At 36.3% G+C, this 13404-nt stretch overlaps 1 long non-coding RNA gene across 1 annotated transcript; it reads right to left on the bottom strand.

Moving 5' to 3' along the window:
- Positions 1-12596: 12596 nt before the first annotated feature.
- On the bottom strand, positions 12597-13377 carry LOC133848336 (uncharacterized). The gene is made up of 2 exons (XR_009895253.1): positions 12718-13377; positions 12597-12633 (listed from the first exon to the last, which is right to left on the bottom strand). It is a non-coding gene; the product is annotated as an uncharacterized LOC133848336 (long non-coding RNA).
- Between the last annotated feature and the right edge of the window lie 27 nt (positions 13378-13404).

Raw genomic sequence — 13404 nt, 5'->3', positions numbered from 1 at the left:
TATATATATATATATATTCTTGATCAACGAACAAATACCAATTGTATAAGTTATTTAAGAGATAATAATGTTTGCATTGGTGTTCTATCTGGTATATTTTTAAGTTAATAGTATATCTTCAACAAAATAGTATATCGATATACCAAATATATCCTTCGATGGATGTTGGTATATTTTCGGTTTATAAATTTGTAAATGATAATGATAATAAATATACCAACTATACATTTCGATATATTTTTTGCGTTTTTTCCGGTATATTAATTTGGTATATTTCTAAGAGTTAGTTGGAGGTATCACAGAGTCAAGCAAACTCAACTATAACTTTCTTACATGTTTTTTTTTACTCTCCTCTGCTGACTTCATTATGCACATGCTCAAGTTGAGCAGCCTTAATTTCACCGCAACTCAGATTGAGGCTTTAATGTTGCTGCTGCAACTTCAAGCCAACCGCATGCGAAGCATCCTCCGCAAGTGCTGCATCATCAGCAAAATCATCTCGGATTGCGTTGAACAACTGTGGCTGCCCCTCAACTATCCCTCCTCTCATCTCCCTCTCACCTATCTCTCTCTCTCTCTTGCTCTTTGCTTGCTGCATTTGCTTCTCTGTGTGCAGGCAACATAATTAGGCTTATCCTGTTGCATTGTTGCGACCCTCGTTGAGTATCCTCTATCTCCTTCCGCTCTCGCTATTGCTCTCTGTCTCTCTCTCTCTCTCTCTCTCTTCCTCTCGTTAGTCTTGTTGCCAGCACGTTGTGCATTCCATTTTGTCAACGCGGCCAATTACTGAAATTATTTGTGCATCGCAGTCGCAGTCGACGTCGACATCGCTGTCAACGTCTCACTGATTTGCCATGCACACCAAGCAATTAACATGTCCAAATGCCTCCGACTGTCCCCCGTCTCGTCTCCTCCTCTCTCCTCTCTCCACTCTCCACACTCGCGCACATATTTCTCTAATTAATTTTAACCACAAATCAGTGCGAAGAATGAGCGAAATATTTCATAAATGCATAAAGCTAAAGAGTGTTTTGCATTTTTATTAAAGACCAAACAAATACACACAGATACTGCACTCACACTACGCCCCGCACAAACACACACACACACACGCACATACAGGGAAAAAGCATTGCCTACTTTTGTGCGGCATTTTATTTGCTGTTACGCGTGGCGGGAGGCGCAGATTGAGTGTAAACCTATTAGAGAAATTACCAACGAAATGAACCGAAGTCCTCGCAGCTCGCAACTTGGCCGAAAGGCCAATCCGCAGGTCAATTCAATTACTAACACTGCCCATTGACCACACGCGAGGGTGATTACAAAAATGCCACATAATTGTCGTAGAAAATAACTTGAACGAACTGACAATATTTGAAAGTAATAATAAGTAATTTGTTAAGAAATAACAAAAGAATATATCAAGAATAAAAGAATATATAAGAAATATATATAAAGAATATTTACTCCGACTTCAAGGATTGTTTTTAATTAAAAACTACCAGAGAAAATCAACTTTTTTGCCACTGCAAACTTGAACTTTATGTGAACTTTATTTTGTAAAATATTTTAATAGTTAAAGCAATACAAAAATATTTAGAAAACAGCATTTGCTTCATACTAAATAAGCGTCTTATATTTTACAAATTATTTTGATAACTTAGGTGAATAAAATAATACTTGAAAAACAACAAATCATCAAAACTAAATAAGAATATTTTATTTTCATAATGTTTTATTGTTCACCTGTTGAACAAAAGTCAATGTGTTTTACTTGAGTCACAAAATTAATGTGTTTTACTTTATTAATTTCTATTGAAACAGAATCATTTCTTTATTTTATGTCAGTCAACAGTATGAAAAACTTAATCGAAAGATCGATTGAATATTAAGCGTCATTGTAAAAGAAAAAGGCAACTCGAAGTTGTTTTAATGCTCTACAAAAGTGTTGCAACAATAAGAATAAAAAATAATAAATTCAAATATAATACAAAAAATAAAATTAAACTAAATTAGTATAAAAGAAAATAAGGTTATGTAGTGCTCGCAAACTGTTTGAACGCCCCTCGCACTCTGTGCTGTGGACGCTGTAATTCAAGGCATATATTTTGGCTGTAAATATTTAATGCATTCGCCTGGTCATTTTCATAAACCTTCGGCCGCTGCTGCCCCCAAGACCTGCTGCCGCCCACGCTGAGAGACATCCTCATACACACACCCACACACACACCCACACACACACCGACACACACACACGAGTGGCATAAAAATAAAGCTGCCCTTGTTCCTAGGCGGGCCGATGTTATTATTGTTATTAAATTTTACTGCCTATAACTGTTGCTGGGGCCAAGACAAATTAGTGAGCGTCTAGGTGGGAGAGAGCAAGTACGTTTCTCCTTCGGGGAAGTGGAAGTGGAAGGGAGAGGGGGAGGAGAGAAGAGAGGTGTGTGTATTGTCGGTTATCCTGCTGGCTGACCAGTGGCTAGATAGAGCGTTCTGTTTTACGCACAGCGTTTTAATGTTGTGTTTGTGTGCTCATCAATATTTATTGGGGTTCGAGTACGTGAGCCGCACACAATCAGCGCCAGGACACACACACACACACACACACACACACACACACACACACACGCACACACATACAAAGAGGGTAACAAAACCTGCCCAGAGCACAGAGAACAGCTCGCAAAACGTTTTGTGCAAATATTTTGTTTTTATTTCTATTGCCTGTTATTGTATGGCTCGACTGATATATTACTGGCTTTGCCCCATCAACGAAGAGGGGGGGGAACCACACACACACACAAACACACACATACACATACACACAATGCTTGTGTGTGTTTGTTATTTACTATTCAAAAACTTCAATTACCGCTAAGTAGTCGCCGGGGCGTTAATCGCCAACTGTATTGTATTGCCCTCTCACTCTCCCTCCGACTCTCTCGCTCTCGCTCTGGCAACCGGTTATTATGCTGATTAACGTTTTATTTACACATAAATAAAACAAAGTGTATTGGTTATTAAGTCATTTCGCAGTTATCGCCCATTGTTTGCGAGTTAAAAACGATTTAGCACGCGCCCCAAAAAGTAGGCCATACTTTATGTGTGTGTGTGTTTGCAAGGCGCAACAGGAATAGAAACAACAACAACGACAACAAAAACGGCGAAAAAATGTGCCTTGTTATTTAATCCGATTTTATATTGACTTTATGTGCTTGCTGCTGCTGCTGCTGTTGCTGCTGCTGGGGCACGAGTAAATGCTTAAAGCGGCTTAAAGTGAATAAATAAATAAACTGCACATTATGAATGGAGGAGTTTGCCCCATTGTCTGGCCAAAGGATAATGTGAATTAAATGGTTAGATATATGTATTCATGTATGTACATACATACTATATATGCACGCATGCACAGCGTGAGGCCACTTGAAGAGCAGCCCCGAGCTATAGAGCAAAACATCTGCCAAACGCCTGGGAGTTGCATAAAGAGTTGCAGAAGAGAAGATAGTTAAAAATAAAACTCGAAAAATCTGAGAAAATTAAACTCAGCTCGAAACAGCGCAGAAAAATATTTATTATTTAAAGTTCGAATTAAAAACGTATCACTAAATATTATTTAACCTCTTAAGAATTAAATTTTCGGGACTGAAATTTACCGATTTGAATATTACCGATCTGATATCAGTAATTAATGAACAGTGCTCTGTAAGCTTTCTCATGTATGTTAAGCTATTATGTTACCATCCGACATTCCTATTTGTAATCTTGAATAAAGAAGAACCAATTTTGATTTAACTTGGGTTTTTTAACCACTTTCAACAAAAATGTTGAGGTTGTATAAAAAATAATACGTAATTATTTTAATTATGTTATGTTATGTTATTATGTTAACTATAGGTTACACTTCTAAAATACGGATAATAGAACAGTTGACTTAACTAAAGTACACATAAAAAAATAAGTCAAACAATAAATTGCAACTCTGGCGTTCTTCCCAAAAGAGTTTAATTTCAAATTGGTAACTTATATATTTTTACAGCACTATTATTTCTACAATTCAATGAACGAATACAATTTTAAATATTTACGTATTCACATCTCTTGTTCAGCTTTCTTTTGTAGCAGGAAAAGCCTAATCATATATTTTAAGCACATAGTAAATCAACATCCTAGACATAACATAACGCTTAACATAATAATGTAATTAACATAACACTTAGCATAGGGATGTTAATAAATGCATTCAGCGTATATTCTACAACTCTAAATATTACTACAAATGTGACAAATTCAAATCTCCTTTTCAGCTTTATTTACTTTCTGTAAGCAGAATAGCAAATGCTTTAAATTATTTGTTAAGTAAGACAGTAAATATGCGGTAAATACGTACATAATATGTACATTAACATCTTAGATTTAACATAACGCCTAACATAACAATGTAATTAACATAATACATAGTATAGTAATGTTAATAACATAAGACTGTAAATATATGAGACAGCTTGAACAGTCAGTTGATTTTGCAATAGCACTTAGCATATTAGTGCTTTTCTTTACTTAAATAATGTTGTAATAAAAATGCCACGCATTGAACTATAAAATTGGCAAATAGCAATAGATATTTTATTATTTTCATTTTCCAGTGCACACAGAGAATATCACAACTAAAAGACGGATACAATAAACTCAAGCTGCAAGCTGTTATCTTGCCACGTTGTTGGTTTTGTTCGTTCTCTCGGTTTTTTGGCCACCTTTAATGGCATCATTGATAGACACACGCATAAATTGCATTTGCAGCAATCGAAGGCGAAGGCGAGCAACAATTGTGAACAGCTGAGAACAGAAAAGGGCGGAGAACAGCTGTCGTGGCCCCTAAAAGCTGGCAAAACACATTTAAGTATAAAATGAAATGAAGGCGATTTGCCGAAGGAGATTTGTGAGTGATTTGATTGCAGTTGCAGTCGTTACAAAGAAAACCATCTTCTCACACACACTCTCGATATGTGTATGTGTGTGTGTGTGTTTCTCTGCACGCCATGTGTCTCAGTAAAATGGATTTGTCGTGCTGTTCTGTTTCACTACCTATTTTGATACCTGCTGCCTGTAGGATAGATGGGTATAATAACTTTGTGCAGCGGATAATGTATGTAAAAAGGCAGCAGGAGCCATCTCCAACCATATAAAGTATATACATGCTTGATCAACGACGATATAGTAATATATCGATCGATATTGGTACAGTAATTTCGAATTTGACAATTTGGTATATCTTTTACTTTATGGTATATTTTCCGTGTAGCAGTATATCGGTATATCAATAACAGGCTTCCGAATACTTGAAAAGGTTTTTAGTACATTAACTTGGTATCGTTTAAAAATCTTTTAAGTATATTACTATATTTATTTGGTATACCGCAATGTATTGCTTTTATTTAAAATAGGTAGCGGGTATCTCACAGTCGAACACACTCGACTATTGTGAGAATAATACCGCAGTGGTTGACAATACTTAACGGTATATTTTGACGGTAGGAGTATGTATATGGATATATCAGGAGTATATCGATATATTTTATACTAATTTGTTACATTTTAAGAATAATACCACACTGTTTGATAACTTGATATATTTTTTACTCTATATCGATATACCAAAAATATATCCTTCGGTATTTTTGATTTTTTTTTTTTTCAGTACATTAATTAGGTACAATTTAAGAATAATATCGCACTGGCTGAAAATCTGGTATATTTTCAATGTAGTAGTATATCGATATACTAAATATATTAATCGGTATATTTTAGTATTTTGTGGTAAATGCTTTTGGTATATTATAAGAATAATACCGCAATGTTATGCTTTATTTTGGTATTTCACAGTCGCGAATACTCTTTCTTGCTTGATTGCTCTTCTTTTTTATGCATGCGTGTCTGAGGCGCAACTTTGATTACGAAACTAAGCCGAGCTTAGTTTGCCTTTTGTACAATCAGAGCTTGCTCGCTCGTTCACTCCTCCGCTGCGATGGCCAAGGGACATCATCACGGCTCACGCTCGAATGCGAATGCGAATGACAAAATAACGAGAGAGAAGATATAACGAATTATGTGTTTGCATAAATAAATAAGTAGAAAGACTGACTGCCTGTCACTCCCGTCTGTCTGCCAGTCTGTCCGTCCGTCCGTCCGTCTGTCTGTCTGGCTTTCAATTGAATTGAGACGATGCCGCCGTTGCACTTCCTTGGATATCGGTTCGCTTTTGCGCATCCTGGACGCCACATTCCGTTTGAACGCTGTCGCTTGCCACCATTGTCGTCGATGTGTTGTGAAAAATTCGCTCGCTTTATTATAAACAAAAAGCGAGTAGGACAGAGAGAGAGAGAGAGAGAGAGATCCCAAGCTTCTTGCTTGCTTGCTTTCCATTCCCCATTGCTGACAATGACACGCTCGCCATAATGGCAAGCCAGCAGAAGGAGGCGGAGGCGGAGGAGGAGGAGGAAGAGAAGTCGCGGATCTATGCGCCAAGGCAACGGATGTGCACAGGACGCGCCACCCGCAGGAGGCCGCCGCTTGCTCCACATCCATGGCTGCCATTTGCTGATGCAGCCAGCGAAATATTGTCGCTTGCAATAAATGCCAAGCATCCGCTGCGCCAACGACAAGGACGCCAACGACGGCAACGACGGCAACGTTGAGAACGTTGAGAACGACCGCCATTATGGCAGAAGCGCCATTTTGTTTTGCCCACCCCTTCGCATCTCCCTCGGTGCCACAACGCGGTGCAAATAACGCGAATGCGATAAATAATGCGGCTTGGCAATTGGCGTTGCAAACCTCCCATCTGCCTCTCCCTCTCCCTCTGCTTCTCTCTCTCTCTCTGTTTTTTATGCCTTTCGGATGGCTGGCAACGCTCTGCACTCTGCGCATCGCTTTAAGCCTTGTTGCATCACATCCGAGTGCACTTTAAAGGTGCATCCCAAACGTCGGAAGCGCCAAACAAACAAATATATATATACATACATATCTACTATATACATATATATTCACAAATTTGATTTGCATTCGAGCTGCATCAATCGCATCGTTTCGCTCGCACAATATAAATTAAATGAAATCAAAATGAATTGCAAGTAAAACAATACATCTGCCGCTGAAAGCTGAAAGCTGAAAACTCTCAACTCAACTCAACTCTCTCAATATTCTCTTTCAAGGCGCTGCATTACTTTTATCATTTATTTCGATTACAAAATAATGACGTTCTTGCAATTTATGCTGCGCCGCCCCTCAAACGCATCCATTTGAAATATAAGCCAAAAATCCAGAACATAAAAGAAAAATAAGCAAGGAAGCTACTGTAGAGTGTGCACGACTGTGAGATACCCGCTACCCATTTTAATAAAAGCGAAACAGCGCCTTTCTTATTCTTAAAATATACCAAATAATATACTGCGAAAATACATAAATATACCGAAAATCATGGTTTGGTATATCTGTGAATTGATACATTCAAAATAAACCATAATGGATGTTCTTAAAATATACCAAATATACTGCGAAAATACTACAATATACCGATAATCATATTTGGTATATCGATGAAATCTATCAAACTAATATACCGCAAAAATACTAAAATATACCGCAACACATAATTGGCACATCGATGGATTACTGCATTCGAAGTATACCGCTGGTATTATTCTTAAAATATACCAAATAATACACCGCAAAAAACTACAATATACAGGACACCATATATATATTGATATATATTGATCATTGATGAATAACTAAAATCTATCAAATATTATACCGCAAAAATACTAAAGAATACCGAAACCCACATTTTGAACTTCGATGAATTACTGCATTCGAAGTATACCGCTGATATTATTCTTAAAATATACCAAATAATATACCGCAAAAAAAAACAACAATATACAGGACACCATATTTGGTATATTGATGAATTACTATATCCAAAATATACCATAGAGGTTATTATTAAAATATACCAAATGATACACTATACAACTACTTAAATGTACTGAAAACCATAAATGGTATATTGATGAATTACTAGATCTAGATGTTCATACAGACAGAAAACAGAATACATATACGAGTACATATATACTTTATGGGGTCGGAGATGCCTTCTTCTGCTTGTTACATACATTTCCGGCCGGCACAAAGTTATAATAATCATATGAAGCAATTTTTTGCTTAAACTGCACCAAATTAATATACCAAAATGTACCTTAAAATAAATATACTAGATTCTTATACAAAGCAACAATGAAAAATAAAAACTGGAACTTCAAGTTATAATTCCCTTCTGCTCTTCAGTTCAGGTAGCTGGAATAAAAATCGGCACACATTCGCAATCAATTATTTAATAGACGGCACAAATTAAATTTTGCGCTTGTATTTTTTTATTGAAAAATTCGCCAAAATGTGGGACACGAGCGAATTTATCAACGCTTGATTTATATCAACATTGTATGACTTTAAAACAGTCTTCAAAGTGAACTGAATATTAAGTATACCCCTTGTGTCGCATAAATATTGAAGAGTGCGCGCTAATAGTCGCACATTCAAGCAACTGCAGCTGCGCTTTTTTATTGCTTAGAATCAAATACAAAAAAAAACTTTGAAGCTAAGTAAAATATGCCAAACAAAAAAAATCTAGCACAAGTGTTGAATGTCAATTAAGTCTTAACTAAAAATACATATTTAAAAAATATGACCAATTTTTATTTCTAAGCTTTTTTGCTTAACATATAACTAAAGGTTCTTGTAATAAATATTCCAGAAAATCATTTTTTGTACAATTTAGTTATTTCTTAATACAAGCTAAATTAAAATGTTATATTAGGCGGTTATTTTTTTTTACAAATTTTTTAGCAGTAAAATTTTTGAAAGTAGTACTATTAATTACAGCTGCTAAATTATAAATATTTAGTACTAAAATATGAATCTTATATATTAAAAATAATTCTTCCACAAAAAAAATGCACTATGAACAATGGCTAAACAGAACATGCAAAATTGTATACACATATAATTAAAAAATTAGTAAATTAATTTTTGGAATAGGCAAAATTAATAGTCATGAACATAATTGCCATTTTGAATATCTCAACTGCATATTTAGCGATTTGTTCTTAAGCGAAATGTTTGCTGCAAACTGTATATTAATCATACGCCCAATAGGCCATCGAAGTGAGCACAAAAAAAAAGCAAGCTAAAGGCAGAAATTGTATTAAAAGAGCAATGAGAGTGTACAAAAATTGTCTGGCAATTTGTTATTTATGAACTTGGCCACACACACACACACACACACACATAGACAATACAAACAGAGCTGCACACACACGTAGACCACAGCAAAGCAGAGCAGAGCACTATGAAATGCAGCTATTGTCGCCTGTTTTGTAGCTACCTTTTGACGTGTGTGCTCTCTTTAATTAAAACATCAACTGAAGCATAAACAATGAATAATTCACATCATTATGATGACGTTGACGATGTTGGCCACATGATGATACACATGTCTAAAAACCAGAGCCAGAGCACAAGAAAAAGAGAGTCAGAGACGGAGACGGAGACGGAGAGAACGAGGGTGGGAGAAGGAGAGGAGAGTATAAGAATGCGTGTGTGTATTGCGACTTTTATGCAAATTGTTTACTAGGTGCAAACAAAAAAAGTGTTGCATAGTTTTGGGCGCACATTTAAATTGACGCGCCATTTATATCCGGCGCAAGCAGCGAAGCCAATCATGACACACACACACACATTCGCGCATAGAGCAGATGCCTTAAAGGCTTTAAAAGCAATTTGTATATGTATATATTTTATTTTTGTTTGCGCCACGTCGAACAAAATCGAAATATATATTTTGCAGCACCTATGCATATAGTTTTATTTTGTTTTCTTTTTTTGTTTCTGCTATCTTTTCGTTTTCGTTTTCTTTTTGATAAATGTATGAATTTTGTTTGTGTGTGCCATTCATAGTTTTGCGCGTGCGAATTTAATCAAAAGTCAAAAGCATGCGGCAGGATGGAAGGATGGGAGGATGGGAGGATGGGAGGATGCGTCAGGACATGTGTGATGCGTGTGCTTACATTTGAGAGTGTATTGGGGTGTGCGAGTGTGTGCGTTGTGCGTTTGTTTGCGTGTGTGCTGACCCACATGAAAGCAAACACCAGCAAATAACTGCGAGCGTTGCTAGCGACGAGGCGCACAAAAAGACTCATCAAAAACTCATAAATTTGCAATTTTCGACACATGACAAAATAAATTGTAAACAAAGCTGCGCCAAAGCAAGAGCCAAGCAGCAGCAGCAGCAGCAATAACAAAAATAACAACGACGTCGACGTCGACGACATCAACAAAAAACAATAATAATAACAACAGCAACGGCAGCGGCAGCAACAGTATGAATAACAAACATAAAAACAAAGGCAGCCCACACGGCGTATGAAAATATTTTTCATACGCCGCTCTCGTGCTCTACAAAGCCGATGAAGCTGCAGCTGAAGCTAAATTTTAGTTTGTCCCCTTCCCCCCCTCACCCCACAACTCATGGGGTGTTTGAGAGGGGAAAGGGAGTGAAGGGAGTGAGCGACAGCTGAAAGTGCCAACAGCTCCATCATTCAGTCCGGCCTGCAAACTTTTCATTAGCTAGCAGCGCCTCCAGCAAATCGAGACTAAAACCAAACACACAACAAGTAACAACAACAACAACAACAACAAAAACACACAAACACACACAATATATGTGCCATATATACTTGTATTTATATAGCAACAGCAGCTGGCAGTCAGAGTCTCATTTAAAGCGTATTAAAGGCAATGCAAATCAAGCGAATGCTGAGTGTATTCATCATCTTATTATAGTTCAAATCAATTGCACTCATTTTAATGAATTAAACTCACGATAAGACGCCAAACAGAGATGCATATCATCATCAGAACATAGCACACAATACAATCGTAATGCGAGCGAATGCTGGCGTTATTAATGCAATTACAATGCCGCATACCCTGTAAGCAAACACCACACTGAATGGGGTATAATAACACTTACGAATGAGTTTCGCAAAATACGTTCAGCAACGGAGAAATGTATATTCCACATTTCAAGAAACATTTCAGTACAGTTATTTACAGTTATTTATTTATTGTTAGGTTGCAAGTCAAAAAAGCTACAGACGAGTGTGCTCGACTGTGAGATACCTGCCAACCGTTCACCCAAAAAATACGAACCTATATTTGTCATATTAACATGGCAAGTGCTATTAAAAATATAATTTATTTGTGAATACAAAAGAAGGAAAAACAACAACTAGAAAACTCATTCATATTAAAAACTTCAAGTTTTCCGTTATAATATACACCAAATTCTTTAAAAAAAAATTCTGAAATTCGAATCTTGCTTAAGAATGCATTTTTCTGTGGTTGCTGCATGTCAAGTTAAAAAAATAAAACTTAAATAAAATGTGAACAATAAATAAATGTTTTGTATTTTCTTTTATTAATAGAAACATTTTAAAGAGCTTAACATTTTTTTCGAAATTCGAATCACCTTAAAAACAAAGTGCTTCTAATTTGCGATGGTCGACTGTGGCATAAAAATTACGAAATACTTTTGATTTAATTGCTGTGAGATAATCTCTTTATACAGTCCGTTTCCAAGCAAAAATATATTGTATATATATAGACTAAATTAAGATGATTTAAAGTTCTACAGTACTTCCTGCGTTGCTCTTAGCTCCAGCTTCAATTATCACTGGGCTTTCTCTCACCCCTTGCCTCCCTTGCCTCCCTTGCCTTTCCCTTTCAATCTCAGCTTGCAAGGCAACTTTCACTTCACTGGAATGGCAATGAGCTTTACGATTCTTCGGGAAGTTTTATATTAATCACTCTGCTTGAGTCATGAATGCACACAAAGCGAGCGCTTCATAAGCAAGTAAGTGTCTGTATATATGTTTGTATATACATATATAATATGAGTGCATATTTATATTCTTTCAATCAGCTTTTGTCGTTCGTCTTAATGCTGATAAATCAAAGTTCAAAACGTGGCTTGGGTATGCACAACCGGGGAATGCCCTCGATTAAAACTATGCTAAGTGATTAATCTAATTGTATTGAAAAACTACAAAGACTACGAATTTAGATTATCAATACCTTAATATTGACTTTGAGACTACAGATTAGCAATGTTTCAAGAAGAGCTGAAGTAAACTTCATGTTCAATACAAATACGAAATGCAGCTTTCGTAAAACCGAGCAAAGCTTTCTTTATCAAAAAAAAAACTTAATAAATTGTATGGTATGAATCTTTTAATAAAAAATCTTAAATCTTTAATAAACTGCAGCATATTATTCTGTTAGTGAAGTAAAGTTTGATTTAGTTTTATTTATTACAAAAAATGCCTAACTCAAAAAAAAATTAAATGATTAATCTAGAGCGAAGCTTTCTGACCTTTGAAGAGAATTAAAGTGAAGCTTCCTTACCATAAAAAGCTGGAATTAAGCTTCATTGCTCCTTTAACACTATACATATGTATTGCAGGGTGAAGCTCTAATTGCAAAAACAAAGCTCGATCTACAAAGTGCAAAGTTCTATTGAAAGAAATATGCGAGCGAGTAAAACAATCAATGGCAATTACGACCAGAGCTTACAACTGACTTTTATTATGTAAATACTCACGTAAAGATGTGTGTGTGTGTGTGTTAGCGATGGTGTGCATATGTGTGAGTATTATCGGACGATATCAATTTGCCCTCACACTGTTCCATTGTCGTAATTGGAATGCATTGAAATGCGAATTGTGACCCACGACGACAAGGCGACGCGTCGTTTACTTTTTTTTTTTGCTTGGCAATTTGAGAAGCGCGAATGAGAAATAAGAATTTGCAACAAAACGAAATGAAACGAAACGACACGACGTAAAGCGATGCGATGCGATGCGATGCGAAGCCGACGTCAACGTTCAGCTTATGAGTGTTTTGCAACCGCAAGAACAACAGCAACAACAAGAACAAGCAATAGAAAAAAAAAGTTTAACTAATTAGCGCAAGTGACTTTTGGAACCGACGTCGACGTCGACGTCAGCGTCGCTGTCGCTGTCGTCTACCTTCAATTGAACGACGTCGCAGTTGTTGTTGTTTTTGTTTTTGTTGCTGTTAAGTTTTAGTTGTAAAAACGCGACAATTAACACATTTTTCGCAGCGCGTCGCAACCGGTTCAATTTCTACAACTAGAAATAACCCCAAAAAAAAAAAATAGTGCAGAAAACATACAACAAACTTACACATAATCTACAACTTTATCTATTTGCTGCGCAAGCGTTTGTGTTTGTGTGTATGTGTTTGTGTGTGTGTGGAAGTGTG

This window comes from Drosophila sulfurigaster, chromosome X (genome assembly GCF_023558435.1).
Source record: "Drosophila sulfurigaster albostrigata strain 15112-1811.04 chromosome X, ASM2355843v2, whole genome shotgun sequence".
Lineage (NCBI taxonomy): Eukaryota > Metazoa > Arthropoda > Insecta > Diptera > Drosophilidae > Drosophila > Drosophila sulfurigaster.
Note: the sequence above shows the minus strand (reverse complement) of the source record. Positions and strands in the feature narration are given on the sequence as shown.